General features: G+C 33.6%; 1 non-coding gene across 1 annotated transcript; it reads right to left on the bottom strand.

Moving 5' to 3' along the window:
• Window positions 1-19,129: 19,129 nt before the first annotated feature.
• On the bottom strand, window positions 19,130-19,244 carry LOC143384437 (U5 spliceosomal RNA). Its single transcript, XR_013089326.1, has one exon. It is a non-coding gene; the product is annotated as a U5 spliceosomal RNA (small nuclear RNA).
• Window positions 19,245-25,348: the final 6,104 nt, after the last annotated feature.

Here is a 25,348-nt window from a genome sequence, read left to right as displayed (position 1 = left end):
GCAACTTTATTTCTCTTCTGTTAAAGTTTAGGAAAGTTGAAGGGAAACTGTGGTTTTTGCTTAGGGTTCTTCATTCAACCCATTGAGACATTAATTGTCTAGGAATGGATGTTTCTGTGTTTGTATTTCTTGGAGATCAATGAGCTTCTTGGGTCTGCAGAACAATGATTTCATCAAGTTGGAAAGTTTTGACCCTTATTGCTTAACAATTCTTTTGCCTCTTGCTTTTACTTGTTTTCCATTGTCCCATCTGTGTCTGACACTCTCTTATTTTTCTTCCATGTTTCTTCATTTTGTTTTTCAGATTCTTTTTTTCTCAATCTGAATAACTGATGATTCATTCCTTTGACATCTTGAATCTTTTGTTGATATCTTCTAGTGAATTTATTTTAGTTACAATATTCTCTAACTTCAAAATTTCCATTATTTTTTAAACTTCATTTATTTATTTGTTTATTTATTTATTTTGGTATAGGGGATTGAACTCAGAAGTGCTTTAGCACTGAGCTATATGCCCAGGCCTTTTTTAAATTTTGAGACAAGATCTTGCTAAGTTGCTCAGTGCTTCTCTTTGTTGCTAAGGATGGTCTTGAAGTTGTGATCCACTTGTCTCCACTTTCTAAGTCATTGGAATTACAGGCATGCACCACATTACCCAGCTCTTCATTTACAATTTCTGTAATTTAACTGAGAATATTTGTTGATTCACTTTGTCATACTTTCCTTTAGTTCTTTAAGCATTATTTCCACTAGGTTTTTAAAACATATTTAATAGTTACTTTGAAATCCTTGCTAAATAGAGACATATAGGCACAGCCAGCTTTTATTTATTGATATTTTAACTAACACTCTATTGAGATATTATTTATTCATAAAAAGTATTGAATTTAGTTGTTTTCAGTATATGTACAGTGATATGGGTTGATATGTCCTCCAAAACTCACATGTTAAAAGCCCTACTCACCCTGCAATTCCTCAGAATATGACCACATAAGGAGATTGGATCTTTATAGAGATAATCAGATTAAAAATGAGATTATTAGAATGGGTGCTAATCTAATAGGACTGGGGTCCTTAAATAGGGGAAATGTCATATGAAGAAAAGTCAGAAATCAGTGATGTTTTTGCAAACCAAGGATGACTAAAGACCAGCAGCAAACTAAAAGATTAAGAGGCACAGATCTCTCACAGCCCTCAAAATGAAGCAACCTTGCTGACCTTTGACCTTGGACTTACAGCTTCCAAAATTGTGAGAAAATAAGATTTTATTGTTGAAAGTACCCACCTTATAGTATTTTTGCATTGGAGCCCTAGAAAACTAATATACAGATATAGGCAAAAATCTCCCACAGCCAGTTTTAGACTATTTTTTGTCATCTGACAAGAATCCTTGAACATATTCCATTGCCCTACTCTGTCTCCATATTTTACCCATTTTGAGTATTTCACATAAATATAATATATTGCCTTTGTGTCTAGCTATTTTTTCTTGAATAATGGTCTCAAGATTCATCAATGTTGTAGTATGTGTCAATATTTCATTACTTTTTTTTATAGATGAGTAATATTCCACTCTATGAGCAGGCTACATTTTGTTTATCAGCTGATGAACATTTGAGTTTTTTCTTGTAGCTTTTAAGAATAATGTTGCTATAAATATTCATGTAGAAGTTTTTGTGTGAATATATGTTCACTTCCCTTGGATATATACTAGAAGTGGAATTGCTGGTTCATATTTCAAGTCAATATTTAGCTATTAAAGGAGTTGTCAGATTATTTTTCAAAGTTGCCCCAACATTTTACAGTCGTACCAACAGTGTATGAAAACTCTGACTATGACATATACTCATGAGCCCTTGAATGTGAATTTGTGATTCTAGCAAAAGATCAGAGTAGATTTGAAGAGTTGTCTTACTGTGATTCTGATTTGCATTTCCCAGTGACTAATGATTTTGACCATATTTTCATGTACTTATTGGTCATTTGTATACTTTTAATTGAGAAATGACTTTTCATATTCTTTGTTCTTTCAAAAATTGGATTATTTTTCTTTTTATTACTGAGTTGTATTAGTTCCTTTAAAATTTGGGGTTCAAATTTAGAAAATAATTTCTCCATAAGCTATCATTTTACTTCCTCTTTATTTAAAATCATTTAAATGTCAAATACAGATTAAATACCTTCAAGGTGCACCACACAATGATTTTATATATATATATGTCTCTTTTAAGATACTTATTTCATTTCCATTGGCTATCTCATACATTTGATAATAGCTCAACAGGTGTGATGTGCAATGTGATTTTGATTTGTATTTCCATTGATCGTTGGTGATGTTAAGCAACATTTTATATCGGGTGGGTGGGGGCAATGGCCAGTGTCTCATTAAAGACTTCTTCTTCCTGCCAGGATAATCCAAGCCACCCTAAAATTTACAATCTCAAATAATTAGTGACTACAAAGCACAAATACCTAGAAATATATTTACAGAAAGCAAAGACCCTGATAAGATCTAGTCTACATGGGTTCTGGAACTAGACAAAGGCAAAAAGCTTCTGGTGATTTATTTAAGAGGGAACATCAAAGGCAGAGGTAAGGTTTCAAGGGCAGAGTCTTGCTTTAAATCTTGGCAGGTCACACCCATCTCAGGTGCTGTGTGGGCCACAGCAGAGCAGCATATAGATTTACATTGTCCCTGGGAAACTCACCAGAAGAAATGTCCACTGGTCATTCCCAGACATCAGATGTCTCTATCCTTGAGGCTTCCATGAACCATGACCCAAGCAACCCCTGGAAAGCTTCTGACAATTTTATATACCGCTTGGCCATTCATATTTGGGAAGATGTCTATTCAGGTAATTTCCCCCATTTTTAATTGAATTATTTGATTTTTTGCTCTTGAGTTGTGTAAGTTACTTATATATTTTAGATGTTATTTTTTATTAACTATATGATTTTCAAATATTTTATCCCACTCTATAGATTACCTTTTAATTATGTGTATTTTAAATTTGGTGGCATCACCATTTGATCCAGCTATCCCTCTCTTCAGTCTATATCCAAAAGACTTAAATACAGCATACTACAGGGACATAGCCACATCAATGCTTATAGCAGCACAGTTCACAATAGCTAAACCGTGGAGCCAACCTAGATGCCCTTCAGTGGATGGATGAATAAAAAAAAATGTGGCATATATACACAATGGAATTTTACTCAGCAATAAAAGAGAACAAAATCATGGCATTTGGAAGTAAATGGATGGTGTTGGAGAAGAGAATGCTAAGTGAAGTTAGCCAATTCCCATAAAACAAATGCTGAATGTTTTCTCTAATATAAGGAGTCTGATTCATAGTGGGTAGGGAAGGGGAGCATGGGAGGAATAGATGAATTCTAGATAAGGCAGAGGGGTGAGAGGGAAAGGGAGATGGTGGGGGATTAGCAAGGGCGATGGAATGTGATAGATATCATTATCCAAAGTACATATATGAAGACATGAATTAGTGTCAACATACTTTATATACAACCAGATATATGAAAAATTGTGCTGTATACATGTAATAAGAATTGTAATGCATTCCCCTGTCATTTGTTTTTAAAAAATAAAAAAATAAAGAATAATAAATAAATAAATAAATAAATAAATAAATAAATAAATAAATTTGGTGCCATCTTATTTATTTTTGCTTTGGTCATCTGTCCTCCAATGTTGAGATTTTCCCTGTTTTTATCTTCTAAGAGTTTTATAATTTCAGCTCTTATATCTGAGAACTTTCTTTAATAGTGCACTATTTCAGTAAAAACATTTCAAAGTTTGATGATGCCTTATTATCTGTTTTTTTCTTCTGTTATTTTAGATTTGGTGTCACACCTAAAAATAAATTGCTAAATACAAACTCATGAGGGTATCTTATCTACATCTATAAATGCATAACTACATATATAATTTTCTTTCTGCCAGTACCACATGGTCTTGATTACCATTGTTTTGCAATGGGAGGAATAGATGAATTGCAATGAAGAATTTTTAGTATTTGTATCTTATTAATTTTTAACGATTCTGGGTCACCAAAAATTACATATAAATTTGTACAATTAGTTTGTAATTTTTTAAAAAAAAATTTCAGCTGGAATTCTAATATAGATTGAATTCTATTTATCCATAAATCTATCTGGAAATGGTGCCATCCTACAATATCAAATGGAGCCTTGGAAAGTCACTCAAACCATATCCAAATCATATCAGAGGCTCTAGATAAAGTCCACTTCTGTCTCATTCAGGTTGCTGTCAGAATTCAGGTTCTTTTCTTTCTTAATGAAGGTTCAAGTCATCTTAAATCCTCAAGCATTAGATCATTGTATTTGGCATCTTTTATTTGTTTCTGTTTCCAGATGGAGAAATTCCTTTTCTTTCCAAAGCTACCAGCAGCTCTGGAGGCTGAGACAGGAGGATTGCGGGTTCAAAGCCAGCCTCAGCAAAAGCAACTCAGTGGGACCCTGTCTCTAAATAAAATACAAAATAGGTCTGGGGATGTGGCTCAGTTGTTGAGTGTCCCTGAGTTCAATTCCCAGAACCAATCAATCAATCAATCAATCAATAAAAGCTAATGTGTTTGGATCCACCTGATGATTCCTTCCTGAATCTTCCTGTTTTAAAGTCCCTATAATTAATTTTGTCTTAAAATTAGTTTTGCTGTGTAATATATCAAATTCTTAGATTGCAGGGCTGGATTCCCAAATTATTATTTTTTTTTGGAGGCTATTGAGAGCGGGGCAGTTTTCCCAATGTCTTTCAGAGTATTCATCACTGATGTATTGAAGTTTTTGGATCTTCTAAGTATAGAATCATGTCATCAGCAAATAGTGATAGTTTGAGTTCTTATTTTCCTCTCCAAATCCCCTAAATTTCTTTCTTTTGTCTAATTGCTCTGGCTAGAGTTTCCAGGACTGTGTTGAATAGAAGTGGTGAAAGGGGACATCCCTATCTTGTTCCAGGTTTTAGAGAGAATGCTTTCTATGTTTCTCCATTTAGAATGATGTTGGCCTTGGGCTTAGCTTAGATAGCTTTTACAGTGTTGAAGTATGTTCTTATTAGCCCTAATTTTTGTAGTGTTTTCAACATGAAGGGGTGCTGCATTTTGTCAAATGCTTTTTCTGCATTTATTGAGATGATCATATGATTCTTGTCTTAAAGTCTATTGCTGTGATGAATTATGTTTATTGATTTCTGTATGTTGAACCAACCTTGCATCCAGGTATCAAGGTATGAACATTTTGGGAAAAGAGGAGGGGGAAATAATAATCAAGTGCACATAGTCGATAAGTTCCAAACCAATAATTAAATCTTAGAATTTATATAACAAAGTCTACATTGTTATACTGCTACTGTCAGTATTAGTTGCAATTTATACTAGCTTATTCTATTTTCCTTTGAATACATTTTTAAAAAAACCTTAAGTATGAAGTTTTTAATAATTGTCTTACAATGTCTTTGAATTACTGCAGGTTTGTAAATTACTTTAATGTCTACTAGAAATAATGAAACTGGTTAATATTCTGACAATGATATGACTGTAGTGAATAGTTTTATATGTATCTCCAAGGTTGTTATAAATGTATGCATATAAATATACTTGCATTACATTTTGTTAATAATATTTTACTTGACATTATGATGCTAGCTCCCATTATCTTTTGAGATTCTTCTAGAATAATAGCTTAGTATGTTTCACCATAAAACCCACAAAATTTCTGTCAATCTTTTCTTTAGTTTGGGCATTTGGGATATTTCAAATGTTTTCCATTGTATAAAAAAGTTAACAATAAATACATTTTTATGATAAAACATTTTCTTTTCATATGAAGAATAATTTTCTAGATTTCTTAACAATAAAAACAGGAGCAAATGACATGAAATCCGGCCAATTTTGGCAAACGATGGTAAAATTACACTTGCTATGTCAAGTTGACCTATTTTATTTGGACAATTAGGAATTGTGAAAGCATTTGGACAATTCTGAGGTGTTTGTTGGTCAATTTACATTCTATAAAAGTAAAAAAAATACAAGTTTCTCATTCGTGTATGTATGTAGTTTCCTAGGTACTTTGTAAATAATAAGTAAATGAAAACAATTTGTTGCTCAGAATGAAGGTCTATTAAACTGCATTGAATTAAATTTTGTATCCATTGTCAATTTTCTTGACTTTTTAAAGAAAAAAAACTCTCATTATGATAATGGAAAATTATTGTCCTCAGCTGAAGTAGGAATCAAAAATATTTCTGTAAGTGTTCAGGTAGTAATTTTTTTTTTCTTTGAAGGCCAAACTTGTCTCTGTCACATCGCCTACATTTTTTTTTTAACTTTCAAATTATAAAACTTTATCCTCAGGTCATGAGAAATATAAATATAGTTAGTTCATGGGAGGATTTTGCCTATGGAAGCCAATCTTTATTTTCTTTGTTCTCATGGACACAAAGTTTTATCAGTAATTATACAACTTCCTAAGGAAAAAAAATGGTAAAAATGTAATATCAAAATTAATTCATGAAGAAAAAATATGTAAACGATTTTAAAAAGAGAAGATGTAGAAGTGATAAAATAACCATTATAGCTATGAATAATACTGGGGAAATAGGTTGTTTAACAAAAGTGTGTTCTTAATGTCTTTCAGTTACAAAGGTAGCCACACATTTTTATTCTTTCTCACACAGTTGTACTGAACCTTCATCATGGCTGTTTCTTTGGCTAAGAGACAATTCCTTTCTTTACAAAACATCTAATTTTGAGGTGTGCAAAGCACTCATCATTTTAAGAGTTTGCTTTATCTCATGGCCAGTAATTCAGAGAAAAATACATTGTGAAGATGCATCACGAAGAGGTGGAAGCAGTTGGAGAATATAATTTTCAGAGTTGTATAGATAAACATTTATAAATATGTTGTATAACCTCCAAAGGAATCTTGTTTTTAAAGAAAATATAGGTGTGACTAGAGCAATAGAATACAAATTTTACCCACTTCTACAGATTGTATAAAGATGAATTTAATTCTTTTGCCAATAGTCTGTTGAGTTGAATAATTAAAAAATTCTATTAGACCTATTTGGAAAAAATAAGACATTTAACGAAAGAAACAAATTAGAAGAAATTATACAGATTCAGGAATAAATTAGACTCTCATATGGCTAAAAACAAACAAAAAATAGTGTTTAATTGGAAGGGAGAAGAAATTAAAAACATTTCCAAATCCAATTACACCTGACCAAAGTTTTCACCATCAGCTTTGATTTTTACTAAAATGCGACATTCATTGTGGGACACTTTTAGGTAAGATTGCCTACGGTCATTCAAATTCACACTTTCTTAAAATTCCTATGGAATGAATAGCTCCTTCACAGAAACATAAGGTCTATTAAGGAATGAGAGTTTTTCTTTTGTTTTATATTCTGCTAAATCCATAATACCTAAAAAGGCACATCTCAATTAAAGATGCTCAAATAAGACTAAGAAAAGAGCATCACTTCAATACATTTGTAATACTTTCAAGATCTTTTTAGGCCAATTATTACATACACACATACTTATAGATCCCAAACACATATAAAATATATATGGATGTACATATTTGTATATTACATAAATATGTGGGTTTTTAAGTATGCAGTTTTCGTTCTGGGGAATTTTTTGTATGTTTGTGGCAGGGATGTTTAGTACTCATGATATAGCCTTTTGCTATCCTATATTTCCTAACCTCCCTTGCAGAGCTTTGGGCTGATGTGCAGTGGGTTATTTTCAGGCTAAGACTTTTGAGAGATTGTGTGTCCACTTCATTCTTCTTGTCCCCTAGTGCAGCATCCTTGAAGAGCTCTTACTCTTAAGGATCACAACAGAGAGGGACTTGCACACTTTATTTGCTTTAAAGATTAATCACTTGAGATCTTGCGTTTGTGTGTTGTATCCATAGTCCATCCTATTCTACTTGGTGTAGTTGTTCAGTGCTACTGTGCAGCTAATGTGTTATTGTACCTTTGCCTCTTTCTACATGAAAATTTCCAATAAAACATGGTCTGTGGGAAGCATATGTTTATAAAATCCAAGGTTCTTTGGCAAGGCCTATACAACAAAGTGGACATACATGGAAGGTAAAATGAGTAGATTAATACTTCTCTACCTCCCAAATGATCTCTGTTCTCTTCCCAGTTGACAATACATCTAGATATGTTCTCCTCAGGCTGTCATCTTAATCCCAACCCTTCCTACTTTCACTTTCTCTGGGATTCATCTTCACAGTCCAGCAAACAACCTGTCTCCAATTCTTATTCTTTTCAACAATTTTTTTACTGTATAAAGAAGAGCTTCTAAAAATAATGTTACTGGCAGGGAGCACTAGCAAATACTTATAATCTCAGTGATTTAGGAGGCTGAGGCACGAGGTTTGCAAGTTGAAAGCCAACCTCACAAACTTAGCAAGGCCATAAACAACTTAGACTCTCTCTTGAAATTAAAAAAAAAAAAAATTAAAAAGGGGTGGGGATGTGCCTCAGTAGTTAAGCACCCCAGAGTTCAATTCCTGGTACTAAATAATAAGAATAATTATAATAATGCTGTTAATAAGGTTGAAATGGAGAAAATTATGTTATATACATTTATGAAATTATCAAAGCAAACCCATTGTTTTATATCAGTCTATTAAATTATTCGTGCAATCTGGTTTTCATGCTCATCATACTCTTTAAAAAATGTTTCTACTAATGTTTTCTGAACCCTATGTCCAATGACCTATTTTTTTTTAAGAGAGAGGTGAGAGAGAGAGAGAGACAGACAGACAGAGAGAATTTTTAATATTTATTTTTTAGTTTTTGGCGGACACAACATCTTTGTTTGTATATGGTGCTGAGGATCGAACCCGGGCCGCACGCATGCCAGGCGAGCGCACTACCACTTGAGCCACATCCCCAGCCCTGGCCAATGACCTATTATCAGCCATTTATTTCTTCAAATCCCATCAGCACTTGAAAAAGTGGATCATATTTTAGAGCACTGTTCTTTATTTTAATTTTAAAGCATCAGTTAAGGTTAGGTTCACTTTCTTCCATAGAACAAAATTTTCTCCAAAGTCTACATGAACATTACAAAGTCAAAGTTTTTTGCATCTATAAATATTTTTCTTATTCTTTCTTCCCTTGATTTCTGTTTACTCAATAAGAAAAAACAAAAGGAGAAAGGGTGAAAAAGTGAATACTCTCTGATTAGTTTTTAAGACTAGAAAATGAGTATATTATCAGTGAGATTTCTAGACCAATTAACTTTCCAGGCAACCATGGGATAAATAGATAAGAGTACTGACACTGATCAAGAATAAGGATCTGAGGAGATCTCTGGGAGTATAGGACAATCTATTCAAACCCCCTAGGCTCTTGACTTTCTTGGCAAAAAAGAATTTTAAGATGATGCTTCAGGTTTCAGTAGCAGAAGAAGAGGTTTACTGTGAAAGCTAAGGACACACTCAAGGGGAGTGTGGGAGTATTCAGGGGCTGAGTCATGCCACAAAGAGGTGAGGTGTGGTTTATATTAAGGGAGTTAAAATTCATAAGTGAGAATTAAGTATGGATGAAATTCTCTGAAATTATGAGGGCCCTTTGTGGAATCCAGCTTTTATTAGTATTTTTATTAGTATTTTTATCAATTTTATTAGTATTTAATTATGTAGCTAAGAGGTGTGTGAGTGCATGTGGTAGTTCATCTAATGAAAAGAAAGATGAAGTTTGATCAAGGGGTTCTTCTGGTACAGCTTCTGGAGAAAGTAGTTGGAGTTGATGCAAGAGGTAGACACTATGGTTATATAGGCTTTTTGTACAATCAGAAGCAGCTAGGATTCCTGTGGTTAAGACAGTAGCTTCTGCATGAGTTATGCAATCCCTGCGGGTAAGCCAGAAGCAGCCTTTGCATGAACCCTGATCAAAAACTGCCTTCCTGAGCTATTTCTTCACACCTCCTATTATGGTTTGAATATGAGGTGTCCCACCAAAAGTTCCTCTCTCAATACAGGAATGTTCAGATGTAAAGCAATTGGGTTGCGAGAGCTGTAATCTACCCAGTCTATCCTAGTTTAAATGGATGGACAGGGTGGTTACTGTAGGCAGGTGGGGAATAGCTGGAGGAGATGAGTCACTGGAGGCATGCCCTGAAAAGGTTCACCTACCCTAAGGTCCCTTCTCCCTCCCTCTTTTTCTCTCTCTATCTGCTTCCTGACCCAGCCATAAGCTAAGCACCTTTATTCTACTGGCTCCTTCCCCCATGATATTCTGCCCTTCAGTGAGCCCAAAGCAATGAAGTAATGGAGTTGGCCATCTATTGACTGAGACTCTGAAACCCTGAGACCCAAATTAACATTTCCTCCTCTAATTTGTTCTTATTGGGTGTTTTGGTCACAGTGGTGCAAAAGCTGACCAAAATCACTATTTTCTATTATTTCCTATTTCAGTACCCTTGTTGCATTTGAAAACTGAGATATTTTATAAATCTGTTACACTATGTGGTGTCTTTTTCAAATATATTAATTTTTTAATATCTTGGTTACACATGAATTTATAACTAAATTCTGCATTTTCTGTTTGGTTATAGAGTTCTTGATATAGAATCAGACCTTGACTATTTCATTTCTGAAATGATCATTCATTCATCTTGTCTCTTATAAATTAGGAATACTTTTTTCTTAGAGTAGTAATTTACTTCCCATTCTTTACATAAATTTTTTATTACCTGTTAAGCTATTTTCAGAGATCAAGTTAAGTAATCCTGTCCCTTCAAAACTGGGTTTTCCCTTTTCCTATTCGCCCCTTTCATTTCTATTCTAAATTCCCTGATTTCGTCATTCCATTTAATCTTATGTTCAATTATGCCCTACATGAAAATGATTCTTACATCAATTTAGCCAATATTGAAATCTCTTCAGGAAAACCAGATCTGGGTATTAAAATGTTGAGTAGAAGTTTATAATAAGGAATAGGAAGTTAATAGTAAGATGTAGCCTGTTGGAGCAGATACAATGGATTTATAGGGGAGTACATTGTTGCTTATGATGATAGGTGCATACACTTCCCAAGTAAATTTTCTCTTGCATTCTTGTTCATTATAAATAGAAAGTTCTGTATAAGATTATGGCCTTTTTTTCACAATTGATGAGAATAACATTTTAAGCTTAGCATAAAGGCTAATGATTTAAAATGACCTCAAGAATCCCCAAGAACAATCTAATAATAGAAAAGTGAAAAGGGTAGGTATGTTTTTTCTTTAATTTATTGCTATTCAAGATAATTTATCAGTTAGGATTACAGTTTTATTCTCATGGGCATATAACTGGAAGTGTTAGTAAGCTTTTGGTTGCTATGACCTAAATACCTGAAAATAACAACTTAGAGGAGAAAAAAAATTATTTAGGTTCATGGTTTCAGAGGCTTGGTCCATTGTTGGCTGACTCCATTGCTCTGGGTCTGAGGTGAGGTTGAACATAATGGAGGAAGGGGATTGGGGTGGATCTCAGCTCGTGACAGCTGAGGCACAGTACAGATAGGCCAAGCCCACACCCCCAATGACCTACTTTCTGCAGTCACACCCCATATAGTTACTACCCAGTAGTTACTACCCAGTAGTCCATTTAGTTTATTAATCCATCAAATTGGTTAATATACTGAAGAGATTATAACTCTCACAATTTAATCTTTTCACCTTGAACATTACTATGTTGCATAATGTTTGTGGGACATTGCTAGATAAAATCACAATACTTAATGACTTCATTACTGAGAATAACATTAAAATAATGGATTCTATCCTCTGTATAATCTTGATATATTAATCAATCCATGTTTTATAATCTCAAACATAAACTTCAGGTTTTTGTCTCATATAGGCTTCATATAGTTTTAATACAAAGCTTATATAAGACCTATATGTATATATGGCTTATACACAAGACTTATATAGTCTTATGTAGGAAAATTCTTGGAAGATCTCTTCTATAACTAATTACCTTGCACTTTCTTTCATGGGAAGATAGACACATGACTGAGTCAGAAATTTAATATTTACATGCACATAACTCTCTCAAATTTGATTCCAGATTCCTGCTTTAACCACTTATTTTTTAACAAATCATGCACTGGATCTCATTTAACAGATATTCATGTAATAGTTTCCATGTGACAGGTTCTGCTTTTAGCATTCGGGATTCAAATATGTGTGTGTGTGTGTGTGTGTGTGTGTGTGTGTGTGTGTATAGTAAATATCTATGATGATGCACATTCTCTAAAGGATTTCATCACTTTATAAAGTTTATAGCATTCCTGGTAGAGAGCATATTAATTGTACAATTTCTGAAAGCTTGAGTGATGAGAGAAAGGCAAAGAAGCCATTGTGACTTAAACACCCTTACCAAGTAAAGCAGCACTTGGTGTCAAAGCAGGAAAAGCAGGATTGTGAAGCATTTTGTGGACAATGGGAAACGCTGAAGGATTTTTCAAAGGCAATTTTACAAAAACAGTTTTTGAAAAATAGGTCACTGTTTTAGTTCCTTTTTGGGTCTCTGTGACCAAAATCCTTCACAAGAACAACTTATCAGAGGAAGAGTTTATTTGGGGCTCACAGTTTCAGAGGTCTCAGTCCACAAATAGCTGACTTCATTACTCTGTGCCCAAGATGAGGTAGAACATTATGGGGAAAAGGGAGTAGCAGAAGAAAGTTACTTAGCTTCTTCATGGGGTCAGGAAGCATTGAGAAAGAAGGAGAAGGAGCCACAGGGAAGATGCATCCATTTAGGGAATACCCCTAATAATCCCCAGGCAGTCTTACCCCAATAGTTAACACCCAATAGATTTATTCAATTTAGGATGGTTGGATTAGGTTAAAGCTCTCACAATCTAATAATTTGCCTCTATGTCTGCATGAACAGGAGCTTTTGGGGGACACTTCACATCCAAACCGTAACAGTCATTGTAGGTCCTGATGGAAAATAGATTGCAGAAAGCAAGAATATAATCCTAGATACCAACTAGTAAATCTCCTGAAAACAATTGAGAAATATGTGCATCTTTCTTATGAATACCCAACTTATAGTTTGTATCTCAATATCATTCTCCCAATGAAATGTAGCTGTAAACATCCCTTTCTCCTACATTAGAAGCAAAGAACAGGATAAATAATAAAAATAGCTTAAAATAAACTGAGTAACCCCCTTCCCACTTTCATGATGAAAAGAAACAAAGAGAAAAAAAAAAGACTCTCACTTCTATTCCTTCCATTAATGTTTTGTCTGTAACATTGTGATATAATTTTAATCTCTTTCTTGAAGTACTAAACCCTGACTTTTTTTAAGTGAGGGAAAAATATTTAAATAGAAAATTCTCAGTGAGATCAATAATATGTTTAAACCAGTGGTTTTCAAAATTCTGCAGGCACTGGAATCCTCTGGAAGTCCATACACATCATTCAGGATCTCACATAGAATTTCTGATCCAGAAGGCCACCACAGGACTGAGGAATTTTTCTAACAAGTGAGGCTGATTGATCAGGAGTCAATATTTTAGAGCTATGGTTTTAAAATTATATGACTATCTTTGGAATTTAATTAGAGTAGAACTTTTAATGAAGGTATTTTTGTTTTCTTTTTATTATGAAAGCAATCAAAGAACACAGTCTTGCATTCACAAATTATTTTGTGTCACTCTTCTAACTTTGTTTCTTAATTTAATCAAAATGTTGGCAAAATATAATAATTTTAATGTAATAATGTAGTTATTCATTATAATTATTAATATATTACGTACTTAATAATAATATGATCAATTGACATATATAATCAATATATATAGTTAATAGCAATTTTTAAAGTTAGGTATTGGGCCAGGAATGGTGGTGCATGCCTGTAATCCCAGTGGCTGAGAGGCTGAGTCAGGAGGATCATAAATTCAAAGCTAGCCTCAGCAAAAGTGAGATGCTAACAACTCAGTGAGACCTTGACTCTAAATAAAATACAAAATAACACTTAGGATGTGGCTTAATGGTCTAGTGCCCCTGAGTTCAATCCCTAGTATTCCCGCACCCCCACCAAAAAGAAATTAGGTGTTGAATATATCCAGATATTTTCTGAAATCCAGAAAAGAAAAAAAAAAGGTATAGAAAAATGAAAGGCTGGGAGAAGAAAAATGGAAAATGAGGAGGAGGAAAGAAAAAAAGATGAAGATGCATACACTTGGTTTCAATAATTGCTTTGTGGTAGAAGAATATTGCAATATATTATATTAAATCATGCTTTCTTTTCTCTTGAAGACTTATCAAGAATTTTCCATTGATAATTTAATTTTTAAAAAAACTATCTAGATTTTCAGAATTGACCCAGTGTTACAAAAACCAGAGTAGCAATTTGGTATTTCTGTTATTTTTAACTTGCTTTGGTCTTTAATCATAGTAAGATCATTAGCTTCAGTTTTTACCTATAAAAAGGAGAGTTGCTGTGAGGATAGAAATAGATATGATATTTAAAGTTTTAAAGCACTACCTCTCAAAATTTCTTTTCTTCCTTATGCTCAATATCATTTATGGATTTTTTTTAACAAAACAAGATTGAGCACAAACTGTAAGGGGGTTAAATTTTGACTTTCTAAAATCCATGTCAATGTGGAATTTCAGAATGTGACCTTATCTGGAATTAGGGTATTGGAAGATGTGCTTAGTTAAAGAACTAGAGTTGATATTCAGAGTAATCTTTAAAATTAATGACTGGCATCCTTATAAAAAGGGGAGAGGATCATTTCCCTCAGAAGAGTAGGCAATGGGACCGTGGAGAGAGAATCCAATATATATATATTTTTTCTACATGCCAAGAAGATTTGTGGACAACAGAAGCTGGAGGAAGCAAGAAAAGGTTTCCTGTAACAGCCTTCAAAAGAGACTTTATCCTGCTATAATCTTGATTTTAGATTTACAGACTCTGGAATCATGATAGATTGTATTTCTGTTGTTTTAAGATATTAAATGTGCAGCAATTTATGATGGATGTCCTAGGAAACTAACACACATGTTAAACATCTCTGTTTACAAAACTTTCCATTTTTAATTTTGTAGCATATTACTTTTGCGTCTCATTTTCTTCTGCCCCCAAGTGGATTATATTAGATTCTTGTGACTAATGCAACAAATTATAATATATTGTGTTGCTTAAAACCATGTAAATTTGTTCTCTCACAGATTTTGAGTGTAAAACTCTGAAATCAGTTTCACTGAGTTAAAATCAAGCTTTTACCTGGGCTGAATTTCTTCTGGAGGCTCTGTGGAAGACTCCCCCCTCCCCCTTTTTTTGAGCATTTCCTATTTCTCAGCTAAATTACAAAGATGAACATATGGGGTTATCAAAGTTCAGTGCCACCAGGCACACATAATAAACTACCCAAGTTTTACTTTTGAACCAGCGAGTTGCTCATTGAGAATGTAGTATCTTTTTCTTCACCTGCTTGTTAAAGACAAAGTGATGTCCATTATCAAATACAAAGTGATGTCCATTATCAAAGACAAAGTGATGTCCATTCTGATACATTTCTTGGACTTGAACTATGTGTAGAAATTAAATAAACTGCCTCCATGTGTGTGTGAACCCAAACTGAGGTCTTAGATATTTTACTTTTCTATTTACACACTTTAAAATATTGAACAAATAGCAATTGCATGTATCTCTTATGTTAAATAATTATAATCAATTACATATTTCACATATTTTAAAAAAGGCAGAAAATTTACAAGGAAGCTTGGATGAGGGATGGCATGCTCTTTTCAATAGAGTCTTCATTCGTTGGTCTCCTGGGTCATTGGTTCCAAAATCTCCATGGACAACAAAATGCATATGCTCAAGTACCTTATATAAAAAGATAATATTTGCATATCACCTATGCACATCTGTTTACTTCAAGTGATCTCTATAATACTTATAATTGCTGTGTAATATAAATGCTATTCAAATAGTTGTTTTATCATATTGTTTAGGGAATAGTGACAAGAGAAAATGACTATACATGCTCAGTACAATATTTTTTTTCTCAAATACATTTAATCTGTAGTTGGTTGAATCTGTGGAGGTGTAGTTGACGGACATGGAGAACTGGCTTCAGTGTCATTGGCAATTATTTAAATACTGGAAAAACACAGATGTGATTTTGCTTCATTATTTTTTTTGTTATTGTTTTTGTTTTTAGTTGCTTGTCTATTACATACACACATGTGTGTGTGTCTCAGAATTTCTTTTTCTGTTTATACTAATATTAGTTTACATATCTGGACAAAGAATTAAATGCTTTTTTTTTCTTCATTCAAAGTTACTGTAACTTAGTTACTATAACTGAGGGTACATTCTTTATGAGCTAGCTGTTCTCATGGTTTCAGTGACTTTTTTTTCTCTGTTATTATTCCCTGAACTATAATGTAATTAGGATGTTGTAAATATTTTAGTGATTTTGGAAGATAATAACTGGAAATGGGTCATTCAAACAACCACTGAGGAAAACAGTTCCTTGCCCTAAATGAAGAGAAAGGAGTGTTTTCAGCAGGTCTAAGCTGTCTAGGGGTTTAGTGGAGTCTCCTTAGGGATTAGAGCCCTTAGCCATCACTCATCTCTGCTTCATCGGAGCACATCTATATCCTACACCAGAGTAAGGCTGAAATGAACCTGAGCCTCTTTTTCCCTGTGTAGAATCTCAGAGCTTAAATAAATCATAAAAAGCTGAAGAGGGCAGGGGTTGTAGCTCAGTGGTAGAGTGCTTGCATTACATGCGTGAGGCCCTGTGTTCAATCCTCAGCACCACATAAAATAAATAAATATAAAGATGCAAAAAAAAAAAAGGGCAGAAGAAAACAATAGTTTGTTTATTCTATCACCAGTAGGCTTTCAATGAACACTTTATGGGATGGTTCATCTTAAACAAATTGGTAAAACTATAGTAAAATTATACCATGATTATCGTGCAAAATTAGAAAGTGATATAATAAAACCAATACTTTTGCTGTGGTTCTTTATAAAATAATTTCATAAATTTATATGCACAGTACCATGGTAGTCAAAAACACATGGAGAAAACATTAAGGAATCCTAATAAATTCATATGAATTATGTGTCTTGTTAGTAGAAATTAGTAATTTCTTTTTTACTCTCAATTTCTGCATTTTCCAGTTTCAAAGTTCTGTCCCTTGAAAAATATGTATTTTTTCAAGTATTTGATGAAACATTGGAAGAAGCTTTCTTGAAGTATGAACAGACAAGTTCCTGTGCTAAATTTAGATTTTTGACTCACAGAAGTACTTTCATTGTCTGTCCACTCTCTGTCACCCTATCTCATTAAATGGAACAAAAATCAACACAATTTGGTGAGCCATGTTTGATACTCCCCTGCCCCACCACCGCTTTTCTCTTCTTTATTCCTTTTTATCCCACTAATCTCTCCTTGAATCAGTTTGGTTTTTTAAATATATCTCTTTTTTCACTTCCTCTGCATCTCTGTTACCACCTTGTTAGTTAGACACCCTCATTGTCTTCATGGTTCTCTTGGACAGCTGATCATCTTGCTTCCAAAAGTTCTCTATGGGGAAGCAAGAATGATTTTTTAAAGCAAGTGTGTCTTGTCATATCCATTTAAGATATTGCAATGATTTTTCTTCCTCTGAACCAGAATTAAATTTTAATACGTTAGGAAAACCTTGCAAAGCCTGCACACTGTCATTCCTTTACCTTTCTAATTTCATGGGTTTTGTTGTTGTTTGTTTGTTTGTTTGTTTGTTTTTATTTTTGGTGCCAGGGATTTAACCCAAGGGTACTCTACCACTGAGCCACATCCCCAGGCTTTTTATGTTGGGTGTGTGTGTGTGTAATTTAGAATACAAGTTCTCACTCACTGAGTTTCTTAGGGCTTCACTAAGTTGTTGAGGATGGCTTTGGACTCATGATTCACCTGCCTCAGCCTCCTGAGCCACTTGGATTACAGGCACATGCCACCAATTTCAAATCATATCAGTATCTCTCTTACTCATGTCTCTGTACCCAAAATGAAAGTTAGAAACAATACTTTAAATAGAAGAGTTCCTATCCAGGAGAGTATAATCTGTGCCTCCAAAGATGCATTCCAGATAGCCACTAGTTCTTGGGGATATTTCTTATCTCAAATTCCCAATGAGTGGCCCTCTGTTGTCCCATGGCCATGACAGTCAAGGAGCTGTCTCAACTAACCCAAACTCAATTGTTCATTAATGGAGAAAATGGTTTGTATGTTAGACCACATCAAGATAGAGAGAGCACAGCTCATGGAAGATGGTGTGCCAATGGGCTGGCTTGGTAATCCATAATTCCTGGCATATACTCATGCCAACAAAGTACAAATGCATTAGCATTTATTAGTGCAAGAGAAGCCTAGTTGAAAAACTCTGATATGATAGTGTCCATTGATATCACAGGATGATATTACTATTTTGAAAGCTGTTTTATTACAATTCTCATTCCATGTTTAAAATTACTTTCTGTTATAACTATATTATTTATTGCTCTTTTGTTGGTAAATCAACACTTGGCATGTAAGTATAATTACAGGAACTCTAGAGAAAGAGATTGTCAGTAGCAAAGAGTGAAAAATTTGGGGCTTAGTTTTGGTTTACTTGTAATGGTTTAGAAATAAAATTTTGAAAATTGTATATAAGGAGAAAGAAAACCAGGAACTACAGCAGATGAGTCTGGGTAAGGATTGTGAGTGTTTCTGTGGTGCCATTTAAAATAATCTCAATCTATAAAGTTGTTAGCAAAGCACCATTCTTTTTTCCTTTGTAGGTGGTATAACAGCAAGGAGTTAATTTTGTCATTATTATTTATTAATAACAATTAGATTTTTAGGTCACTATGAACATAAAAATTCTTAGGAGTTTACATGGCACATGCAGACAAAATAGAACATTTTATTTGTAAAATAATTTCTTAATAAATACAGGTTTTGGAAAATATAAATAAACTATAAGATAAATTGCAAAAAATCTTCAAAAGTCCCCCAAACCAAAAGCAGTTTACTTTGTTTATTATTATTATTATTATTATTATTATTATTATTATGAACTATTATTAAGCCTGGCCTCAAAAAATTGGGTTAAGACTCAGAATTGTTATTCTCCACAAAACAATTAATAAAAGGCAAAAGGTTTATATAATCTGAGGGGAAACCAAAGTATAAATTTACTTTCTTAAACATGGCTATGTCCACTAGTTTTTATTTGCAATGTAGTAGTAGGATATAAATGGGAACTATAAATAGTGAATTTTATTTAAAATCTTTTGAATATATATACAACCAACTAAATTAATATATGTCTCCCTGTTCAAGCAAGAAGTCATCAAGAGAGATGATATAAATTTAGAGTGATTTAACATTTCCAGATTCTTATATTCACTTTTATTTGTGAATTTAACATGATATTTCTAGTTTTACATTGCTCCTTAATCTTAAATAACAAATCAGCAGGCTAAATCTTCTTTTTTCTTGTCCTCATTTTAATTCCCATTTGCCTGAGGTGCTTGCATAGATTTTAAGTGCTATAGCAAGTGCTGCATCCCTTTACAGGGCTTTCAATTGCATTATGTGATGACAACCATCTGCTCAGGATCTCTTATCTTTTCCATTGAAACAACTTGAAATTAAAATTGACAGTAATGCTCTTCCACAGGCACTTACCCAGAAAGCAAAGTGGTGTACACTTATGCTGATCGAAAATAGAGTATCTTAATACTTAATACTTTCGTATTTAATTACAGTGTTGTATAGTAAGCTTTGTAAAAGCAAAGTGATGCTGCTGACAAAACACAGATCTAATCAAGGAAATGGTATGGGTAGTTCAGCAAAACTTATCTCCATGCCAGAATATTAAACAGGAAATGCCGACATCTGGATTTCTTGGACTAGCATAGAAACCACTTAGAATTGTAATCTTGCAAGCATAAATTAACTCCTGTAATTAATTACTTTTATTAGTAAGTGAATTCAAATTAACAACTTCTTCCAACATCACTAAAAGCTCTGTGATAAGAACAATATTTTACTTGGATTTAGAATGATTGCCTTTCAACTCCTATCCTGAGACCTTTCAACCTAGTATAATTGAGTAAATATATTAACTTCCCTCTGTCTGGTGCTTTGTCAAATAGGGATTGTTTAGGAAATTAATTAATACAGTCTGTTAAAATTTCTTTAACAGAAAATAACAACACATTGCATATCATTTTGTGCAGGGTTGAGATGCAAAGCCTATCCCTCTCTGCCTTTTATTACTTTCTTCACAGTGGACTCAGAGGCTAACTTGAAGAACCTTGGAGCTGGGTAAAGTTGATAGGGAAACATTGAAATGTAATATGGAAATGAGTTAAAAAATGTGAATCATCACATATTTTCCATATGTTGTTAAAATTCAATTTAATACCATATTAATATGTGGTTCAAATATAGTTTTAAAACAAAAGTAAATTTATTTGGTAGGGATTAGTAGATGCACAGTGTATTATGATCCTTGCCACCAACCTTTGTAAAATTAAGGATATTTGCCCCACTACTGTCAGGATAGTTGACTCCTTCATTCTTACTCTATTCCTCACTGGGGATTTACTAAAAAAGTTGACTTGATCCTTAGTCAAAGCCCATTCAATAACTTCACAATGCAGAATAAAAAAATTGGTCCTTTTATTTCAGTTTGCGACACATTTTCAGTGTGATCTCTGATGTAGAATTCTCCATAAGATCAGCTGTTGTTTATTGCATGTTAGTCATAGTTCTACTTATTCCTCTGCTCAACCCTGTTTCCCTCAATCATCACTGATGTTATCCAGAGATCTCCTTCAAACCAAATTCTCATATGCCACACTTTCTCCCAGAATCTATTTCCAGTAATGGTTCTAAAACACTTTGTTCCAAGAGGAGCAATAAGAAGAAAACTCTGAAAATGAATTTTGGAGTTCTATCTTCCATTAGCTCATCCCCCCAACCCGGCCCCCTGCCCTCCATTGCTGGTAGTTGATGAAGTACAAAGAGTCCTTGAGATACTGTGATAATCCAGTTAAGAAAATTTTCAGTGGCGTGATGCCTGTGGCTGGTAAAATATGTTAGATGTTTCAAGAGTATAAGGAATAGTTCTTATATATCATGGAATTGGATATCTGTTGTTGAATGTTATTGACAGTTTTAAAATAAAAGCTGAAGTGATCAGTTATCAGTTTAAGGTCCCATTGGAAGCTTAAACAATATTCTAATCTTCTTCAGTATGAGTAATGAATAAGCTAAATGGCAAACGCAGGACTCAAGTTTAAAGGTGAATAACTTCCAAAGAAAGTTGAATTCTCTACCCTGCAAATCCATGACATGCAATTCAAGGTTTTGATTTGAAGAATGAGTGACCTGATAGCTGAGACTGTGATGTTCAGATTGATGTGAATAAGGACTTTACATTTCCAGATGTGCTCTAAAAGTGTTGGTCTATGTGTAGCTCACTCCTTCTTGCCAAACACTAGTGGTTACTGTTTCCCTGTAAACAAAGAGACTTCTGCCTTGCAAGTCATCAAATATCATACACACAGCATCTGCTGCTAACTCTATTTCTTTCCATCAGACAATAGCTAATTCAATTAAGCAAGAACTGTGTTTGTTATTAGAATTAACAGGGATTGCAGGATCACATTGGTTATACAGACACATTTATACATACTGCCATACTAGAGTCTGTTGTATTCTGCTGCCCTTCCCATCCCCCCCTTCCCTCCCATCTGTACACGTGGAAAAATAGGAATTCATACCCCATTTGAATCAAATGTATGATATGCCAAGACCATTGTAATGTTTTTAGCAGCAAATAAAAAAGATAAAACAAAGAATTAAAAGGGATTGCCATGTTCTCCATGACAAGACCCAGTTTAGATGTACATGGTCAGAGACATATGATTAGTTAGGGGAAGGGAATGTATACTTAGATGAGGAAGAATTCAGAAAAATAAGGGAAAGAGAAAAATGAGTAGATAACACCCTCATAAAGAATCTTATGGGCTGAGATTGTGGCTCAGCGGTAGAGCGCTCACTTAGCATGTGCGAAGCCCTGGGTTCAATCCTCAGCCCCACATAAAATAAATAAAATAAAGATTAAAAAAAAAAAAGAAACAAAACACTTAAAAACAAGAATCCTATGTGTACCTAATATGTGGTAGGTGGCTCTTTGAATTTTGCTCAAAGTAATAACTCCACAAACATGAAGTATATCTGTAAGAAATTTCAAGAATAAAAGCAGAGAAAAATAATAGAAATAGTTAGGAACTTTGCCCTTCTAGAATATTTTTATTACATAAAGTTGAAGAAAGTACTAGTTGACTATGCTCTCTGGAAAATCTTTGAACACACACTGCCTGTAAGGAATGTCCTATTGATGAAACCAGCATACTCACTGAGAGAATTAGTAGTCACTGGCTTCTTTAGGCTCAGATGACTGTGGGAGATGCTATTACAGGGCTTGGTTTTCTACAACACTGGACATGATAACAATGCTGAAATAATAGGGCCAGGGTGCAGAGCTTAACTTTAGGAAGCAAAACAGACACAATTATCATAATGAGCAGTAAGACCTGAGTGACAGCCATGGGTTCCTGACCCAAAGAACATTAAGAAATGTTTAATAAAACATGGTGTACTAAGGGCAAGCAAGATGGACATTGAAGGAGAATAATACTTAATTTATACAATAAAAATTAAATCACGAAGGGGTGTTTTTCAGTTTCAAACTCCAAAAATTAAAATTAACAAGTTTTTATAATCTCATCAGAGAAATGAAATCACATGCAAACTGTCACCTGCAAAACTTGGGGTATAGTTAAATACAGACTGGCACCTCAGATCAGTTTACCAGAAGTAAAAGATGCTAGAGCAAGTAATTGATAAGAACACTGAAGTGACAATCCTGATGAATGCTGGAAGATGAGTGTGGGTCAGCTTGATAATTAAAATCCCCCTCAGTGTAGAACAACAGCACACTTTCATGGGTTTTACCTCTAGGAGTTCCACTAGGTTCCCATGGTAAAGATCAAGAAAAAAAATCCCTTCTTCTTTCCAGAAGAAGGTAAGTGAAAAATAATCATTTGAAATACTTTCAGAGTTTTCTCTATAATAAAAACTGTCCTCTAAGGAAAACTACTCTGTACCAAAGCCTATCTGACATGAATTAAGGATAACACAAAAATGTCAACCCTTCTTGTCTTACTGTCTCATATAAAGGGAGAGAAAATAAAACTAAGGAGGACTTCTCAACTTCACTGCCCAAAGACTCAGAACCAGTTTAAAAATGAGATATAAACATAATCTTAAAAAACACTTCCCCTCCTGGCACCTTACCACTATGTGTAAAGGGCTCCAGCACACCCACAGAAAAATACAGCAAAAAGTTGCAAGATGCAGACTGTAGTCAAGAAGTTCTTAGGGAAACACAAAGGTGTCAGTGGTTATAAAATAAACTGAAACAGGAAAACAAAATAATCAATTACCTAAAGCTGTAGAAAATTAAACAAAGCAAGATTCCTATCCATATTAACATAAAATCTGATATGAAAAGCCTCAATACCCCAGATTCTATTTTCTAACATATCATATCTAGCTTCCAACAAAAATATACAAGGCATATAAGAGAAAGAGAAAAGTCTGAATTATCAATGTGAGTATCATAACCAGATTCACGTTAGTAGATTTTGAAATCATCAAGTAGTTATGATTAGTATATCAAATGTAACACCAAAAATGCATTCGAGAATACAAAATAATGCAGCCAAAGATCCACAAAGCTCAGAAAACTAAGCAAGATAAATACTCTCTCATTTCTTCTATTTGTCTCATACTCAAATGGTAGAAATCCAAAATGTTTTGGATATTCGTGGTCATTTGTGATATCTCATGAATTTAAAGTTGTTTTGTTCTATATTTCTATGAGAAAGTACAATTGGCATTTGGTAGGGATTGTACAGAATTTACATGTCTTTGGGTCAGTTGAACATTTCAACAATATTAATTCTTCCAATTTATGAATGTGTACTGGATCTATTTGCATCTGCTGCAACTTCCTTTCATTAATGTTTTATGGTTATAAGTATGCAGATCTTACAACTCCATGGATAAATTTATTCTATGTAATTTATTAATTTTGATACATTGTAAGTGGAATTGATTTTTGATGGCTCATTATTAGTATAAAAAATGCAACTGGTTTTTTTGTTTATTTTTAATAATTCTTAGTTGTTGATAGACCTTTATTTTATTTATTTATTCATTCATTTATTTATTTATTTATATGTGTTGCTGAGAATGGAGCCCAGTGCCTCACAAATGCTAAGCAAGTGCTCTACCACTGAGTTACAACCTGAAACTAGTTTTTACATGCCAATTTTATATCCCTTAAGTTATGTTGAATTTATGAAATAGGAGTAATAGCTTTTTGGTGTGCTTGTGTGTGTGTGTGTGTGTGTATGAAGTCTTTAAGATCATGTATACAGGGGAAATATTTTTCTGTTGGGTTTAAATGACTTTTTACTTCTTTTCTTTGTATGATTTTTCTTGATAATACTTTCAGGACTCTGTTAAACATAAATGGCAATAGTGGGTAACTTTGCCCAGGATATACAGAAGAAAAGTTTTTTTGTTTTTATCTCATTGGTTTTGATGTTAGCTATGGGCTTTTCATAAATGATGAGAAAATTTCACTGAGAGATTTTCTTTCTGAACTTATACCAGACCTGGGCTTTGTTCTTACCCTTTCCAGTCGCAGAATGTCCTTCAATATGTGACAAATAATATCCTATGTCCCCTGAGGTATAGAATGTAGGGAAGACTACTTTCTGGGGTTCCTCAGTTGTAGTAGAATTGGGCATACCCAAAAGAGATTGTATCAACCATGAGCAGCTTTCTTGAGCATTTTGAGAACCAATTCACCTTAAATCCTAGGTTTCTTCTGTCCTTTGCAGACTATTTGTAGATAATAAACATACTTCATGCAATTCACATGTGAACATGTTCTTTCTCACCAGACTTATTTGAATAGTAGGAATTTCAGCTTGAGGTTTAGTATACCACAGTGGTGTCCCATGCAAAGTGAACCAATTTGCACATATGTTATGATTTGAAAATGAATTTAAATTAATTATAAATATATATTGCAAATTGTAACCAACTGCTGTTTTATTACTACATTTGATGTAGAAAGAAAGAAGAGTAAATGGAAAAATAACATGTTCAATTAAAACTGGATAATATTTATATAATATATTT

The sequence above is a fragment of the Callospermophilus lateralis genome, chromosome 1 (genome assembly GCF_048772815.1).
Source record: "Callospermophilus lateralis isolate mCalLat2 chromosome 1, mCalLat2.hap1, whole genome shotgun sequence".
Lineage (NCBI taxonomy): Eukaryota > Metazoa > Chordata > Mammalia > Rodentia > Sciuridae > Callospermophilus > Callospermophilus lateralis.
Note: the sequence above shows the minus strand (reverse complement) of the source record. Positions and strands in the feature narration are given on the sequence as shown.